Genomic DNA, 17,439 nt, shown 5'->3' with positions numbered 1-17,439 from the left:
ACAAGGGTGGCGGAGTACGTGTGGAGTGCACATGGGGGTTTTTTAGGTTAGAGAATTCCCTCCCTAGGCCCGACAAGACGCCTCCTGAGACGCGGCAAGGTAGGAGTAGGCAAAATGCAACAGGGAATAACAATATTAATGAGCTAATAGTAAACTGCAGGAGCGTCTATAGAAAGGTCACAGAACTGCTCTCATCAACGAACGGTCACAACGCCCATATAGTACTAGGGACAGAAAGTTGGCTGAAACCAGACGTAAAAAGTAATGAAATCCTAAACTCAGATTGGAACGTATACCGCAGAGACAGGCTGGACAGTGAAGGGGGAGGCGTGTTTATAGCAACAAGAAGTGCAATAGTATCGAAGGAAATTGACGGAGATCCGAAATGTGAAATGATTTGGGTGAAGGTCACGGTTAAATCAGGCTCAGACATGGTAATTGGATGTCTCTATAGGCCCCCTGGCTCAGCAGCTGTTGTGGCTGAGCACCTGAAGGGTAATTTGGAAACTATTTCGAGTAGATTTCCCCACCATGTTATAGTTCTGGGTGGAGATTTTAATTTGCCGAATATAGACTGGGAGACTCAAACGTTCATAACGGGTGGCAGGGACAAAGAATCCAGTGAAATTTTTTTAAGTGCTTTATCTGAAAACTAACTTGAGCAGTTAAACAGAGAACCGACTCGTGGCGATAACGTATTAGACCTTCTGGTGACAAACACTGGTAGCAGTGGAACAAACACTGGTAGCAGTTACTTCTGTAAAATATCTGGGAGTATGCGTGCGGAACGATTTGAAGTGGAATGATCATATAAAATTAATTGTTGGTAAGGCGGGTACCAGGTTGAGATTCATTGGGAGAGTCCTTAGAAAATATAGTCCATCAACAAAGGAGGTGGCTTACAAAACACTCGTTCGACCTATACTTGAGTATTGCTCAACAGTGTGGGATCCGTATCAGATCGGGTTGACGGAGGAGATAGAGAAGATCCAAAGAAGAGCGGCGCTTTTCGTCACAGGGTTATTTGGTAACCGTGATAGCGTTACGGAGATGTTTAGCAAACTCAAGTGGCAGACTCTGCAAGAGAGGCGCTCTGCATCGCGGTGTAGCTTGCTCGCAAGGTTTCGAGAGGGTGCGTTTCTGGATGAGGTATCGAATATATTGCTTCACCCTACTTATACCTGCCGAGGAGATCACGAATGTAAAATTAGAGAGATTCGAGCGCGCACGGAGGCTTTCAGACTGTCGTTCTTCCCGCGAACCATACGCGACTGGAACAGAAAAGGGAGGTAATGACAGTGGCACGTAAAGTGCCCTCCACCACACACCGTTGGGTGGCTTTCGGAGTATAAATGTAGATGTAGATGTAGAACTATTTGAAACAGTTAACGCAGAACAGGGAATCAGCGATCATAAAGCGGTTACGGCATCGATGATTTCAGCCGTAAATAGAAATATTAAAAAAGGTAGGAAGCTTCTTCTGTTTAGCAAAAGTAACAAAGAGCAGATTTCAGAGTACCTGACGGCTCAACACAAAAGTTTTGTCTCAAGTACAGATAGTGTTGAGGATCAGTGCACAAAGTTCAAAACCATCGTACAATACGCGTTAGATGAGTAATGCCAAGCAAGATCGTAAGAGGTGGAAAAGAGCCATCGTGGTACAACAACCGAGTTAGAAAACTGCTGCGGAAGCAAAGGGAACTTCACAGCAAACATAAACATAGCCAAAGCCATGAAGACAAACAAAAATTACGCGAAGCGAAATGTCGTGTGAGGAGGGCTATGCTAGAGGCGTTCAATGAATTCTAAAGTAAAGTTCTATGTACTGACTTGGCAGAAAATCCTAAGAAATTTTGGTCTTACGTCAAAGCGGTAGGTGGATCAAAGCAAAATGTCCAGACACTTTGTGACCAAAATGGTACTGAAACAGAGGATGACAGACTAAAGGCCGAAATACTAAATGTCTTTTTCCAAAGCTGTTTCACAGAGGAAGACTGCACTGTAGTTGCTTCTCTAGATTGTCGCACAGATGACAAAATGGTAGGTATCGAAATAGACGACAGAGGGATAGAGAAACAATTAAAATCGCTCAAAAGAGGAAAGGCCGCTGGACCTGATGGGATACCAGTTCGATTTTACACAGAGTACGCGAAGGAACTTGCCCCCCTTCTTGCAGCGGTGTACCGTAGGTCTCTAGAAGAGCGTAGCGTTCCAAAGGATTGGAAAAGGGCACAGGTCATCCCCGTTTTCAAGAAGGGACGTCGAATAGATCTGCAGAACTATAGACCTATATCTCTAACGTCGATCAGTTGTAGAATTTTGGAACACGTATTATGTTCGAGTATAATGACTTTTCTGGAGACTAGAAATCTACTCTGTAGTAATCAGCATGGGTTTCGAAAAAGACGGTCATGTGAAACCCAGCTCGCGCTATTCGTCCACGAGACTCAGAGGGCCATAGACACGGGTTCCCAGGAGATGCCGTGTTTCTTGACTTCCGCAAGGCGTTCGATACAGTTCCCCACAGTCGTTTAATGATCAAAGTAAGAGCATATGGACTATCAGACCAATTGTGTGATTGGATTGAGGAGTTCCTAGATAACAGAACGCAGCATGTCATTCTCAATGGAGAGAAGTCTTCCGAAGTAAGAGTGATTTCAGGTGTGCCGCAGGGGAGTGTCATAGGACCGTTGCTATTCACAATATACATAAATGACCTGGTGGATGACATCGGAAGTTCACTGAGGCTTTATGCAGATGATGCTGTGGTGTATAGAGAGGCTGTAACAATGAAAAATTGTACTGAAATGCAGGAGGATCTGCAGCGAAATGACGCATGGTGCAGGGAATGGCAATTGAATCTCAATGTAGACAAGTGTAATGTGCTGCGAATACAAATAAAAATAGATCCCTTATCATTTAGCTACAAAATAGCAGGTCAGCAACTGGATGCAGTTAATTCCATAAATTATCTGGGAGTACGCATTAGGAGTGATTTAAAATGGAATGATCATATAAAGTTGATCGTCGGTAAAGCAGATGTCAGACATTCATTGGAAGAATCCTAAGGAAATGCAATCCGAAAACAAAGGAAGTAGGGTACAGTACGCTTGTTCGCCCATTGCTTGAATACTGCTCAGCAGTGTGTGATCCGTACCAGATAGGGTTGATAGAAGAGGTAGAGAAGATCCAACGGAGAGCAGCGCGCTTCGTTACAGGATCATTTAGTAATCGCGAAAGCGTTGCGGAGATGATAGATAAACTCCAATGGAAGACTCTGCAGGAGAGACGCTCAGTAGCTCGGTACGGGTTTTTGTTAAAGTTTCGAGAACATACCTTCACCAAAGAGTCAAGCAGTATATTGCTCCCTCCTACGTATATCTCGTGAAGAGACCATGAGGATAAAATCAGAGAGATTAGAGCCCACACAGAAGCATACCGACAATCCTTCTTTCCACGAACAATACGAGACTGGAATAGAAGGGAGAACCGATAGAGGTACTCAGGGTACCCTCCGCCACACACCGGCAGGTGGCTTGCGGAGTATGGATGTAGATGTAGTTTCTTACTCTGTATTGTTTTTTACAGCAGTAGTGTTCAGTTTGAAATGTGACAGTAACGTGGTCCTCTTTAGATCTTCAAAATGTGTGGGTCATGAAAAGGTGAAGGTGAAATGCCACCTGTTGATCAATCAGCTAAAACGAGAGGAAGTTGTAATGAATAATGTCTGATGAGTTAGGCAGTGACTGCAAATGCTCATTGTTTGTGTGTTTCAAGCAAATCAATCCTACGAGAGAGGACAGCTTATCGATTTGTTACGTGGCTAGAAGGACAAATCTTAATATAGAACCAGCTTAATTTCTGTGATATCATTAGCTCATAGAAGGCCTAAGCATAACAATTCCTATGCCAGAGATTGTTGATTACGATACACTGTAAGAATGAAACGAAATGATAACAAGGGTGAAATTCTTGTTTGCCAAAAAGTCTTCATTGCTTGGCATGGAGCAATCGTTTTGCTCTTTCAACATTCATCAGATTTCCAACAGTGGTGCAATATTTTATACCTATAAAAAAAAGAGCGAATGAAGTTATTACTTTTTGCACTGTTATTTGAGTCAAATCCTTGAGCCAAAGGTAAGGGTTCGTGTAATATTCTGTGATTAGGCTCAGGATATATTATGAATTACGCTGTGTTCGTTTACTGTCAGTCTCTCTTTTATAGCAATAAGAGATCAGATAGTGTCAAAGTAGTATATCGAATAAAAGAACATTCTAAAACTGAACGTGATAAAAAAAATTTATAAAAAAGAATGTTATTGCAGAGTTACCAAAATACGTTTGAAGCTGCACGAGTGAATCCAAGGTCTTACAAAGTTATTGCTGCTCAACGGGTCTTTCTTAAAAGTATGTTACAAACGAAGTGTTCTCTCAAGACACGACAGCTCAGAGAAGCTCCAGAATGCGAAGGAAGATAAGCTGTTCAAATACAGATTTACTTACAATGGAGCCTGAACGCCAGTACATTAGGGAACATTCTGTTGGTCTACAAACAGCCGTCGAACCTGAGTATCAACCGCAAGGACTTGACAAATTGTTATTGGCTCATCGAGCATATAATGGTGTTCTGTAACATGAAACATTTTGAAAGACAAATCACCAAATAACAATAATCCAATGCTAAACAACAGAAAAAGGACGAAAGCATACCAAAAAGTGATGCACTTACCACGTTCTTTTTTGTGGTAAAGATATACGCCTTTTGCATGTGGTGTTTCCTTTTACCATATAGTTTCAGTTGTCATTTTTTTCTAATGCACAAGGTCTACATCCACTACATTACACGTTATAATTAAATTGGTTACACTTGACTGGAGATTTTTATGTATATTTGTATAATCGTTAAAGTTTTATCTTCTCTGCTGAAAAATGTGCACAATGTGACTTAACCCTTTTTTCCGTGGGTTCTTCATTTGTGAAAGGTGTGTGTCTGGAAACTAACGTTTCTAAGAACTACACAATCAGACGTCGCTGAAGTAACAGTGGACCAGACAATTATGACAAGCAGATTCGGAAGTTAAAATCCAGCAAAATCACCGACTCTGTAAAGAAATGAACTCCCAAGTATAAAACAGCTTCAAACTTCTGATAACTTTACGAATCAGTTGATGTGTAAAATATTTTGTCTTAAACATGTAAAAGACAAGAAAGGTTAGAACTAGGTGTAAATATTTGGAAGGCTCTGAATCCTACCATTGTCAGACAGTGGATCAGTAATTTTCCCCACGTTTTGAGCAAAGGCTAGTTTTTTAACACATCTCAATGTTTATGACGTCATATGTCCTGACCTTTGTGTCGTGAAGTGATATAATTTTGATGACATATTCAATAATGAATGTGGGTACTGACGACAAATTGTTATGAGAGTCTAATTAGTAATGCGGTAGTAATAAATTAAAACGTAATCTTTAGCGATTGGCTTTCCTCCTTTAAACCTTGTGTCACTGTTTTCTTAAAGGTTGTTGCTTTTGAGGTCTTCAGTCCAAAGACTGGTTTGATGCAGCTCTCCATGCTACTCTATCCTGTGAAAGCTTATTCATCTCCCAGTACCTACTGTAACCTACATCCTTCTGACTCTGTTTAGTGTATTCATCTCTTGGTCTCCCTCTACGATTTTTACCCTTCACGCTGCCCTCCAATAACAAATTAGTGATACCTTTATGCCTCAGAACATGCCCTATCAACCGATCCCTTCTTCTAGTCAAGTTGTGCCACAAATTTCTCTTCTCCCCAATTCTATTCAACACCTCCTCATTAGTTATGTGATCTACCCATCTAATCTTCAGCATTCTTCTGTAGCACCACATTTCGAAAGCTCCTATCTTCTTGTCTAAACTATACATCGTCCACGTTTTACTTCCATACATGACAACACTCCATACAAATACTTCCAGAAACGACTTCTGACACTTAAGTCTACACTCGATGTTAAGAAATTTCTCTTGTTCAGAAATGCTTTCCTTGCTATTGCCAGTCTACATTTTATATCCTCTCTGCTTCGACCAACATCAATTATTTTGGTCCCCAAATAGCAAAACTCATTTACTACTTTAAGCGTCTCATTTCCTAATCTAATTCACGCAGCAACACCCGATTTAGTTCGACTACATTCCATTATCCTCGCTTTACTTTTGTTGATGTTCATCTGATACACTCCTTTCTACACACTGTCCATTCCGTTCAGCTGCTCTTCCATGTCCTTTGCTGTCTCTGACAGAATTACAATGTCATCGGCGAACCTCAAAGTTTTTATTTCTTCTACATGGATTTTAATTTCTACTCCGAATTTTTCTTTTGCTTCCTTTACTGCTTGCTCAATATACCGACTGAATAACATTGGGGATAGGCTACAGCCCTCTCTCACTCCCTTCCCAACCACTGCTTCCCTTCCGTGCCCCTTCACTCTTATAACTGCCATCTGATTTCTGTACATATTGTAAATAGCCTTTCACTTCCTGTATTTTAGCCCTGCCACCTTCAGAATTTGAAAGAGAGTATTCCAGTCAACATTGTCAAAAACTTTCTCTAAGACTACAAATGCTAGATACGTAGGTTTGACTTTTCTTAATCTATTTTCTAAGATAAGTCGTAGGGTCAATTTTGCCACAGGTGTTCCAACATTTCTACGGAATCCAAACTGATCTTCCCCGAGGTCGGCTTCTACCAGTTTTTCCATTAGTCTGTAAAGAATTCGTGTTAGTATTTTGCAACCGTGGCTTATGTAACTGATGGATGTGTAATTTTCACATCTGTCAACACCTGCTTTCTTTGGGATTGGAATTATTATATTCTTCTTGAAGTCTGAGGGTGTTTCGCCTGTCTCATACATCTTGCTCACCAGATGGTAGAGTTTTGTTAGGCCTGGCTGTCCCAAGGCTGTCAGTAGATCTAATGGAATGTTGTCTACTACCGGAGTCTTCTTTCGACTTAGGTTTTCAGTACTCTGTCAAACTCCTCACGCACTATCATATCTCCTATATCATCTTCATCTACATTCTCTTCCATTTCTATAATATTGTCCTCAAGAACATCGCCCTTGTATAGACCCTCTATATACTCCTTCCACCTTTCTGTTTTCCGTTCTTTGCTTAGAGCAAGGTTTCCATCTGAGCTGTTGATATTCATGCAAGTGGTTCTCTTTTCTCCAAATGTCTCTTTAATTTTCCTGTAGGCAATATATATCTTACCCTTAGTGATATGCGCCTCTACATTCTTACATTTGTCCTCTGGCGATCCCTGCACAGCCATTTTGCACTTCCTGTGGATCTCATTTTTGAGACGTTTGTATTCCTTTTTGCCAGCTTCATTTACTGCATTTTCATATTTTCTCCTTTCATCAATTAAATTCAATATTTATTGTATTACCCAAGGATTTCTACTAGCCCTCATCTTTTTACCTACTTGATCCTCTGCTGCCTTCACTACTTCATCCCTCAGAGCTACCCATTCTTCTTCTACTGTATTTCTTTTTCTCATTCTTGTCAATCGTTCCCTAATGCTCTCCCTGAAGCTCTCTACAACCTTTCGTAAAGGTATGAAATTATATGTAAAGGTTGTTTGTAAGTCACTAAGTGCTCCTCTTCTCAAACAGTTAACGAATATAACCCGAATAATGTGTGCACGGTGAGTTACACAGTTTCTACTGGTGGTATTTGTCTTACTGCATTAAATCTCTAACATGAGGTTATACCTCTTAATGAGTAGCGTTTCCCATTTTTAAATTCGGTCGATAATGATATGAAATATTGAAAACTAAATTTTCCTTGTCCGTGGACAAGCCGCTACTGATATCGTGCATCATGAACGATGGACCGTGAAGCGGGTTAGCCTTTTAGCAAGATAGTTCCTTGGGTACATTGGGTAACAAACAAAAACATACTAAATCGAATCGGGAAGAATAAATATTTAAACTGGATGATGGTGGTAAACTGCTGGTATAATTTTTTATTAAATGAAATTCCTCCAGCTGTACTTAAGTTTTTTCATATACTTCGCTACTAGTTTCGGCGTTGCGTCAATGCCATCTTCAGGCCCGTACACTTTGATAAAATCAGTTGTATGTGACACTAGTTACTGCCCGCCATCCATGTGGAGCATGTGTTGATCTCACCGCGGACTTCTAGACTGAGCCACACACAACTGACTTCATCAAAGTATACAGACCTGAAGATGGCATGACGCAACGCCGAAACTTAAGTACACCTGGAGGAATTTCATTTTAATAAAAATAAGTAAGGAATTGTTGGCTTGTAAGGATGTCTCCTCCTCCTACACTTACAATTCCTGCAGTGACTGTGTATTTCGCTTTAGTGATCTACTTTGGTGCCGGACAATGACTAGGTATGGTTGTCAAAGCTCAGTTTTAACTGAAAGGCCATTTATTAACGAACAGTGGAGCTTCATGTCACACTTCTTTTTGTGCTTGTGCCTTTGTTCCGCAGCTTCGCAGGGTCGGCATGGTTAGGGTCGGATTTGGCAAGGTTAATTTAAGGGAGGGCCAGATGCCCTTCCTGTCACCACCCCATGTCCTCTGGGACGGAAGTAGTGTACCCCCAGCAGTCTGCATCTAGTGTAATCCATGGAAGAGTGCGAACATGTTCAGATGTCTGCAAGTCGTGTAAATGAGGAGGGGCGCGGGGATCAGCCCAGTATTCATCTGGTGAGATTTGGAAAACCGCCTAAAAACCACATCCTGGCTGGGCGACACACTGGCCTTTGTTGGTAATCCGCCAGGCGGATTAGATCCGGGTCCAGCGCTCCTAAACGAGTCCAGGAAGCAGTGCATTACCGCTCTCGGTTAACCCGGCGGGTCTGAGTTTCATGTTACATATTACAAATATTAAAAATACATGCTGTGTACTGCAGTTACATTCTGAGATTATTAAAGCATAGTAAATTACAAATATCCTGAGCAGACCTTGGCTCGCACAGAAGTGTGACATACATCTGCTATGTTCTGTAAAGCGCATTACTGGCATCGGCGATCAGCTTCACACAGGGTGAGTCAAAAAGAACTTTACAACTTTGAAATGATATACATATTTATTGAGATAGCTTACAGAATCTTCACTCTTTAGCAAATAACTTCAAGTTTCACATAACAGTGTCGAGCGTCATTTTGGTTCGGTGTGACTACCATTAGTGATTTGGCAAACATTCCGCCGGTAGTCAGTTTCTTTCCACACTCGTTGCAGCAAATCAGGCGTATCTTGTACAATGGCAGGCTAGATTCGATTTATCAGGTCGGCTTCACGGCCAGTCCACAAACCTGGGAATTGGTTATCGAGGAAACCTCAAACTTCCTTGAGGAAATGCAGGCAGTAAACCGTCCCATGTCAGTCGACTTCATTGATCCATTGAATTAAAAAGTTTTCGAGCCTATCCAGACACACGCCACCAGTGACAGTTTTCTCCATCCCTAATGTATTTCGTAATTGGGAATCTGTATGGTTTCAAGTGTAAAAGTCTACAAAGTACTCGCCAAACAGTCTTTTGTGGACTGTCAGTCTCGCGAGATGCAGGTCTCGTTGATTTTTTTGTGGACTGTGGGCAAAGCTCTCCATAATCTGTTCGACAAAATAAACTACACGAGAGCGGCCTAGTGTTTTATCATGTCACAGTCAACAATCCGTCTCAAAAAGCTCTTGTGCCAACAATGAATTCCAAGTCTGCTTGGAGGTTCTCCAGTGTATTGTTGAACAGTTATTGCAGAGTTCTTTTCATGAAATCACAACACACAGCGAGCACACTCCGCAACAGTGAAAGTAGCCATTTTAACTGTGCACTAAGCTGGCGCTCTCCTGGTGGCGGAATCACGCACTGATGCACTATGTGAATCAAACTTGACGTTATCTGCTAAAAATGACTCCTCTACTGGTTCTGTAAGTTATCTCAATAAATTCCAAGGTTGTTAAGTCTTTTTTGACTCCCCTTGTATTATAGTATAGCTGCTTTGATATGCATTCACATCTTATACGGTAATCAATATGTGGAAGAGTGCTTTATCATCACAGGCCGACAGCACATTTATCGATAACCAGCTGTGTAGCCGTTGCTCATATTTAGCTATTCCAGTTCTGTTAGTCCATTGCCTGTTTCTCTCTCTCTCTCTCTCTCAAACCAAATCCTGCACTCTCCTCCCTGTTCATCTTCTTCCCCCCCCCCCCCCACATCCGTCCATCTCCTCCACACCCACTCCCTATCTCCTTCTCCCACTCTCTCTCTGACCATCTGCTACTCCCCTCTGTCTCTGTCCATCTTCTGTACATATGCTTCTTCAGTCTCTGTCCATCTCTTGCTCCCCTTTTTCTTGCACGTTATCACCCTCATCAAAATAGGAGATTTCTGGTTCTTTCCCCACAGTATTTTTTACAGATAGTGAGTAACTGGTGCACAAAGTTTCGCAGCTTGTCCCACATACATACATGTCACACAACATATTTCACAGATATTTGTACACATATTTCACCTGTAACTCCCGTTAATTTCGTCCTGCAGTTCCTTTTTCACGCAACTCGATGCTTATGACGTCAAATCTCTTGAACTATGTGTCGTATAATGACATAATTTCTTACGTGCATTCAGCAGTGTATGTGGTTACTGTATGTGAAATGTATTGTGAATAGAATTAGTAGCAATGAATCAAGAAATTTAAAGGCCATGCGTGAGACGGCAGTGGTTCGCATCTCCTTAACTATCGTGGTGTACAGAATTAAAGCAACAAGCCTCTATTTCCCAGTCCTGTGTCTAATTCACGTTAGAGTCATACAACACATGTGCATATGATCGTGTTCTGCACGGAGGATGGCATTCCAGTGAACGGAGAGCAGCACCAACGATGAAGTCGGGGCATCTACCAAACGAGGTAGTGTTTTCCGGATGGTTCCACATCCACAGTCGCTGAGTACACAGTCACAGACGGTGCATTATGACGCAGGGAAGAGGCCTGCCTGACTCGCTGCATTGGTGGGCCATAGAAAGATGGAAGCAGGACAGTAGCAAACTGATGTGGTCCGATGGCTTAAAGTGAGTCTTTCTGTTGCTTCTCGGATTTGGCGACAGTTTACAGAGACCGAAACTGTATCCAGGGCAGGGCCGACCACGTGTTGCATCAGAAAGAGGGGACCCTTATTTTGTTGTAAGGGCACGACGGTGCCGCCTTAGTACTGCACGGTAACTGGCACCTGACCTCGCAACATCCGCTGGACGTGTTGTATCGATGCAAACGACATAAAGATGGCTTCGGCAGAGTGGCCTTTACTATCGGAGATCTGCTGTATGTGTACCTCTGACACGTCTTCACCGAGGGGAACATTTAGTTTGCAATCGTCAAGGTGCCACCTGGACGGTAGAACAGTGGGCCAATGTTGTTGTCACAGATGACTCCCGATTTGGTCTGGAGAGTGATTCTCGACGGATTCAAATCTGAAGAGAATGTAGAACACGATTTCGATACCCGAACATTATGGAAAGAGACCGACATTGAGGAGGGTCACTAATGGTGTGGGCAGGGATTACGTTGACCACTCTAACACCCCTTCATGAAATTGTGCAGGGAATCAAAAAGGTTTAATTCATGTCAGGTATCGTGACGAGATCTGGGAGCCTCATTTGCTGTTACTGCGAGGTGATGTGCGCCCAGATTTCATATTGATGGAAGATAATGCTCGACCTCATAGAGCACGGGTTCTTGATGTTTTCTTGGAAACGGCCTGCTTGCTCTCCTGATTTTAATCCCACAGATAATGTGGGGGATGCGCTGGGGAAACGGGCTGCAGAACGTCAGCATCCAACAACCACTTTCCAACAGCTCAGCAGGGAGAATAGGCGTTAGTGCCTCAACGTGATACTGACGACATCGTTCACAGCATTCCCCGACGTTGTCAGGCCTGTATTGATGCCAGAAGTGGTCACACTCCATACTGAGCACATTAAGAAGTTGTCCGAATGTGTGTGCAAATCCGTTAGGATGGAGAAAGCGAAGAACATTTTTGTCTACTGTTATGCATGTTGCAGTTGTTTACCTTCTGTATTCCCTACGTCGTTTCTACTACACTGCCACCTGTTTATACTGTTCTATGACAAAATAAAGTCTACCTTGCAAAACTTCCGTTTATTGCTTTAATTTTGGAAACCAGTGTATGTACGATGATATAATTTTTCACGTACATTCAGTAGTGTATGTGAATATTGTTGTAAAACGTGTCACGAAGGCTGTTAGTAATAAAGACGTAATTGAAACTTCAAGCAGTTTTAGTGCACGGTAGCAAAAATGTAGCGAGCGATTAACTTTTCTCCTTTCGTCATTATATCTGGCAGCTGCCAGCGGGAAAAGTTTCGTAATCATTTGAAATTATGTTTAGAATCTGTTTGTAAGTAACTATGCGCTCTCATTCTCAAATACAGGGTGAGTAACACGTGGTCTTCACTTCTGTTATACTTCTACCTCCATCCCTTTGACAAGTACGTAGGTCTTTCCCCACTGCGATCCTTGAAATCAATCCAGTGGTTTACGGGGAGATGTGGAACATACATAAATACATAGAAAAAACATACATCTATTTTTATAACATGTATAGGTTTCATGACGGAGAGAAGACTAGGAGGTAAAAGTTCTAGGAGGACTTGAAAGTTTGACAACAATTAGCAAGTCAGGTGCATGTAGGTAGCAGTAGATATGCAGAAATGAACAGATCCGAGATAAAGAGCTGCGAAATAGTCTTCGGAGTGAACATCACGACAAAAAATGCATTGAGAATATTATCGGCGGAGTAAAGCCTCCCTGACACGCATTCGATGTTATTGTGGTTTCTGTTGAATGTGCAATGTCTACTTGCTTCTACAAGTAAAAAGCCTTGAATAGTTACTTTCTGTTTTCGTAGATACAGACGACATCGACTATCTGGCAGAATGTAAGGCAGAAGTAGATCTGTTGAAAGGAATGGAAAATATGCTTACTAAAGCATAAGAAATAAAATAATCTGGCATTTTATATTTATTCGAGCGAAGACAAAAGAGTAAATAGACGCTCCGACAAGGGTGTAAAAGCAAACACAGTTTATATAAATGAATAAATTCAGATAAATGTCTCGATATGAAAAAACTGTCACTTGTTAAAACAGTAGAATTTTGCTGAGGGAAGACACTCCTTCCGGTTATTCTCGCTTCTTTTGTCTTGCAGTACAGACGTAGATAAGTGTAGCTGGCAGGTCTTGTACTTTATGTTGCTCTGAATAACAACTTGTCTACCATTAATGTAGTCACCTATAGAGTCCTCCCATATGAAATGATAAAATGAGAAACTTGTTACGTCCAGGAGCACAAATTTTCCACGATAAGCAAGAGCGTGATTATCAGAAAGACCAATAACTGAAAGCTGTTGAGAAATATTCCCTGTTTTCTGCTACACAGTACGTTATTCTAGACTCAAAAGATAGCACGTACCTATTATAGGAACCGAAATATTAATATTTATACCTTACGTACTTGAGGGGTTTCTGTTGAAATGTGTGGACCTGAGGGTTTCTACATAAAACAAATTGCAATAAATGGCACTTAAGTGCGATTCATTATTGTAAGAAGAACAAAGTAGTGTACAATGTGTGCAGCAATGTAATCCATTAGATTTTGGCAAAACGTCCTTCCCCTTGCAGTTTGCATGTTATCTGTTTCTCAGTCTCACTTCCTTTACAATATCACATGTCCGCTTGATGCGAACGCCACTCGTATTAGAAATACCTTAACAATGAGAAGTAACAGTTAAACAAGTAATAATGTAATGACTACTAAGTATAATATTAGTCGCAATACAGTCATATAACATTTATGTGTATTACTGACTGACAGGTGTTTAGCAGTCAGGTGCATGTCATTGGACATGCGGCGTTTCAGAAAAAATGAAAAAAACAGTAAAATTTACCATCTCATAACACGGAAACCATTAAGCAGACATGAGGTGTCTCTGTCACAATCAGTGTCGCTACCTTTAAAGATACATAATTCTCCATATCTCATTTTGCAAGAAATGTTAACTGAAGGTTTCTAATTTTATCGAATCATATGTTTTTATGCTGTGCATTTCCTGTTTTAGACACAGTTTGTCTGGAAGATTAGTGCCCGTTGTACGAAAGTAATCAGACCGATAACGGATCGCGTCTTGCTGTTTGAGAATTGCATTACAAATAGAACCTGCATCTTTTAGTACGATGTCCGATTTAGTTTTGCTACTATCATATAACATCAAGTTTACCTTCTTTTTTGCACTTGCTCGTTACTGCCCGACGTGGGATGCATTACGCTGCCGGAGAATATCGGTTTACTTAATATCAGAACTGGAAAAGAGATACTGATGGGTAAGGTGAATGTAGTTCTCAGATGTAGGAAGCAAGATTACCCACGATGACCGAGGAAAAGAAGATTGCAGAAGTAGACTGGCACAGGCGAAAAACGTATTCGTCAATAAAAAGGCTTTAAACGTATCAAGCACTGGTATAGACGCTTATGAAAGTGTGGTTCTGAAGTAGAAGTCTATCCGTAAATATGGGCAGGAAAACATGGAATCACTTGAAATGTCATAAATTAAACGGTCGGATGAAATATGGCGTCCAGAAATTGTTTAGCTGGAATGAACGGTCGACATGAATTGTAGTAGGGATTAACCGAAGAGTCGAGAGTGTTTTAAACAGATTACGGCATACGCTGGGCTTAACAGATAGGTAAGGAGGAATAACTACAAACAGATATCCGAAAGACAGTCAGCAGGACACTACATTGTTAAGTGGCAGTAAAATACACTATGTGATAAAAAGTATCCGGAAACCCCCAAAAACATTTGTTTTTCGTATTAGGTGCATTGTGCTGCCACCTATGCCTGGTACTCCATTATCAGCGACCTCAGTAGTCATTAGACATCGTGAGAGAGCAGAATGGGGCGCTCCGCGGAACTCACGGACTTCGAACGTGGTCAGGTGATTGGGTGTCACTTGTGTCATACATCTGTACGAGAGATACCCACACTCCTAAACATCCCTAGGTCCACTGTTTCCCATCTGATAGTCAAGTGGAAACGTGAAGGGACACGTGCAGCACAAACGCCAACAGGCCGACCTCGTCTGTTGACTGACAGAGGCCGGCGACAGTTGAACAGGGTCGAAATGTGTGATAGACATCTACCCAGACTATCACACAAGAATTCCAAACTGCATCAGGATCCACTGCAAGTACAATGATAGTTAGGCGGGAGGTGAGAAAATTTGAATTCCATGATAGAACGGCTGCTCATAAGCCACACATCACACCGGTAAATTCCAAAAGACTCCTCGCTTGGTGTAAGGAGCGTAAACATTGGACGATCGAATAGTGGAAAAACGTTGTGTGTAGTGACAAATCACGGTACACAATGTGGCGTTCCGATGGCAGGGTGTGGGTACTGCGAATGCCTGGTGAACATCATCTGCCAGCGTGTGTAGTACCAACAGTAAAATTCGGAGGCGGTGGTGTTATGGTGTGGTCGTGTTTTTCATGGAGGGGTCTTGAACCCCTTCTTGTTTTGCGTGGCACTATCATAGCACAGGCCTACATTGATGTTTTAAGCACCTTCTTGCTTCCCACTGTTGAAGAGCAATTCGGGGATGGCAACTGCATCTTTCAACACGATCGAGCACCTGTTCATAGCGCACGGCCTGTGGCAGAGTGGCTACACGACAATGACATCCCTGTGATGGGCTGGCCTGCACAAAGTCCTGACCTGAACCTGTAGAACACCTTTGGGATGTTTTGGAATGCCGACTTCCTGCCACGGCTCACCGACCATCTTCGATACCTCTCCTAAGTGCAGCACTCCGTGAAGAATGGGCTGCTATTCCCCAAGAAACCTTCCAGCGCATGATTGAACATATGCCTGCGAGAGGGGAAGGTGTCGTCAAGGATAAGGGTGGGCCAACACCATACTGAATTCCATCATTACCAATAGAGGCCGCCACGAACTTGTAAGTTATTTTCAGCCATGTGTCCGGATAGTTTTGGTAACATAGTGTAAATAAAAAATGAAACGGTACGTATGCTGTGTGCTACAACATGCTGTTGACTGAAATTTATACAATCAAGAACTAACGTTGGTACACTTCTGATTAAAAGTAGATGGGTGTCTATTAGTGCACATTATTACTGAGTGTACCTATCCTACGCCTTTACCCGATTTGAACTCTACTGGGGTTCCCTTTCTGTGCCTAAAAGTTTGTGGAGGAAGTACAGCGCATTCTTTCTCACGAGCCGAAACCAGAGAGCGTAGTGATGTTGGACCCAATGGTATGGAGTGAAGTCGGTGTTCTAACCCATCCAAACGTATTCAGGTCGGAAATCAGGTCAGGCCCGTCAGTTTTAGGAATTTTGTTGTCCGCAGATCGTTGCCTCACAGATGCAACTTTATGACTAGTGCATTGTTATTTTTATATATTGTTGTTGTTGTTTGTTGTTGTGGTCTTCAGTCCTGAGACTGGTTTGATGCAGCTCTCCATGCTACTCTACCCTGTGCAAGCTGCTTCATCTCCCAGTACCTACTGCAACCTACCTCCTTCTCAATATGCTTAGTGTATTCATCTCTTGGTCTCCCTCTACGATTTTTACCCTCCACGCTGCCCTCCAATACTAAATTGGTGATCCCTTGATGCCTCAAAACATGTCCTACCAACCGATCCCTTCTTCTAGTCAAGTTGTGCCACAAACTTCTCTTCTCCCCAATCCTATTCAATACCTCCTCATTAGTTACGTGATCTACCCACCTTATCTTCAGCATTCTTCTGTAGCACCACATTTCGAAAGCTTCTATTCTCTTCTTGTCCAAACTATTTATCGTCCATGTTTCTCTTCCATACATGGCTACACTCCATACAAATACTTTCAGAAATGACTTCCTGACACTTAAATCTATACTCGATGTTAACAAATTTCTCTTCTTCAGAAACGATTTCCTTTCCAATGCCAGTCTACATTTTATATCCTCTCTACTTCGAACACCATCAGTTATTTTGCTCCCCAAATAGCAAAACTCCTTTACTACTTTAAGTGTCTCATCTCCTAATCTAATTCCCTCAGCATCACCCGACTTAATTAGACTACATTCCATTATCCTTGTTTTGCTTTTGTTGATGTTCATCTTATATCCTCCTTTCAAGACACTGTCCATTCCATTCAACTGCTCTTCCAAGTCCTTTGCTGTCTCTGACAGAATTACAATGTCATCGGCGAACCTCAAAGTTTTTATTTCTTCTCCATGGATTTTAATACCTACTCCGAACTTTTCTTTTCTTTTCTTCAATGCTTGCTCAATATACAGATTGAATAACATCGGGGAGAGGCTACAACCCTGTCTTACTCCCTTCC

Source organism: Schistocerca nitens, chromosome 1, assembly GCF_023898315.1.
Source record: "Schistocerca nitens isolate TAMUIC-IGC-003100 chromosome 1, iqSchNite1.1, whole genome shotgun sequence".
Lineage (NCBI taxonomy): Eukaryota > Metazoa > Arthropoda > Insecta > Orthoptera > Acrididae > Schistocerca > Schistocerca nitens.
Note: the sequence above shows the minus strand (reverse complement) of the source record.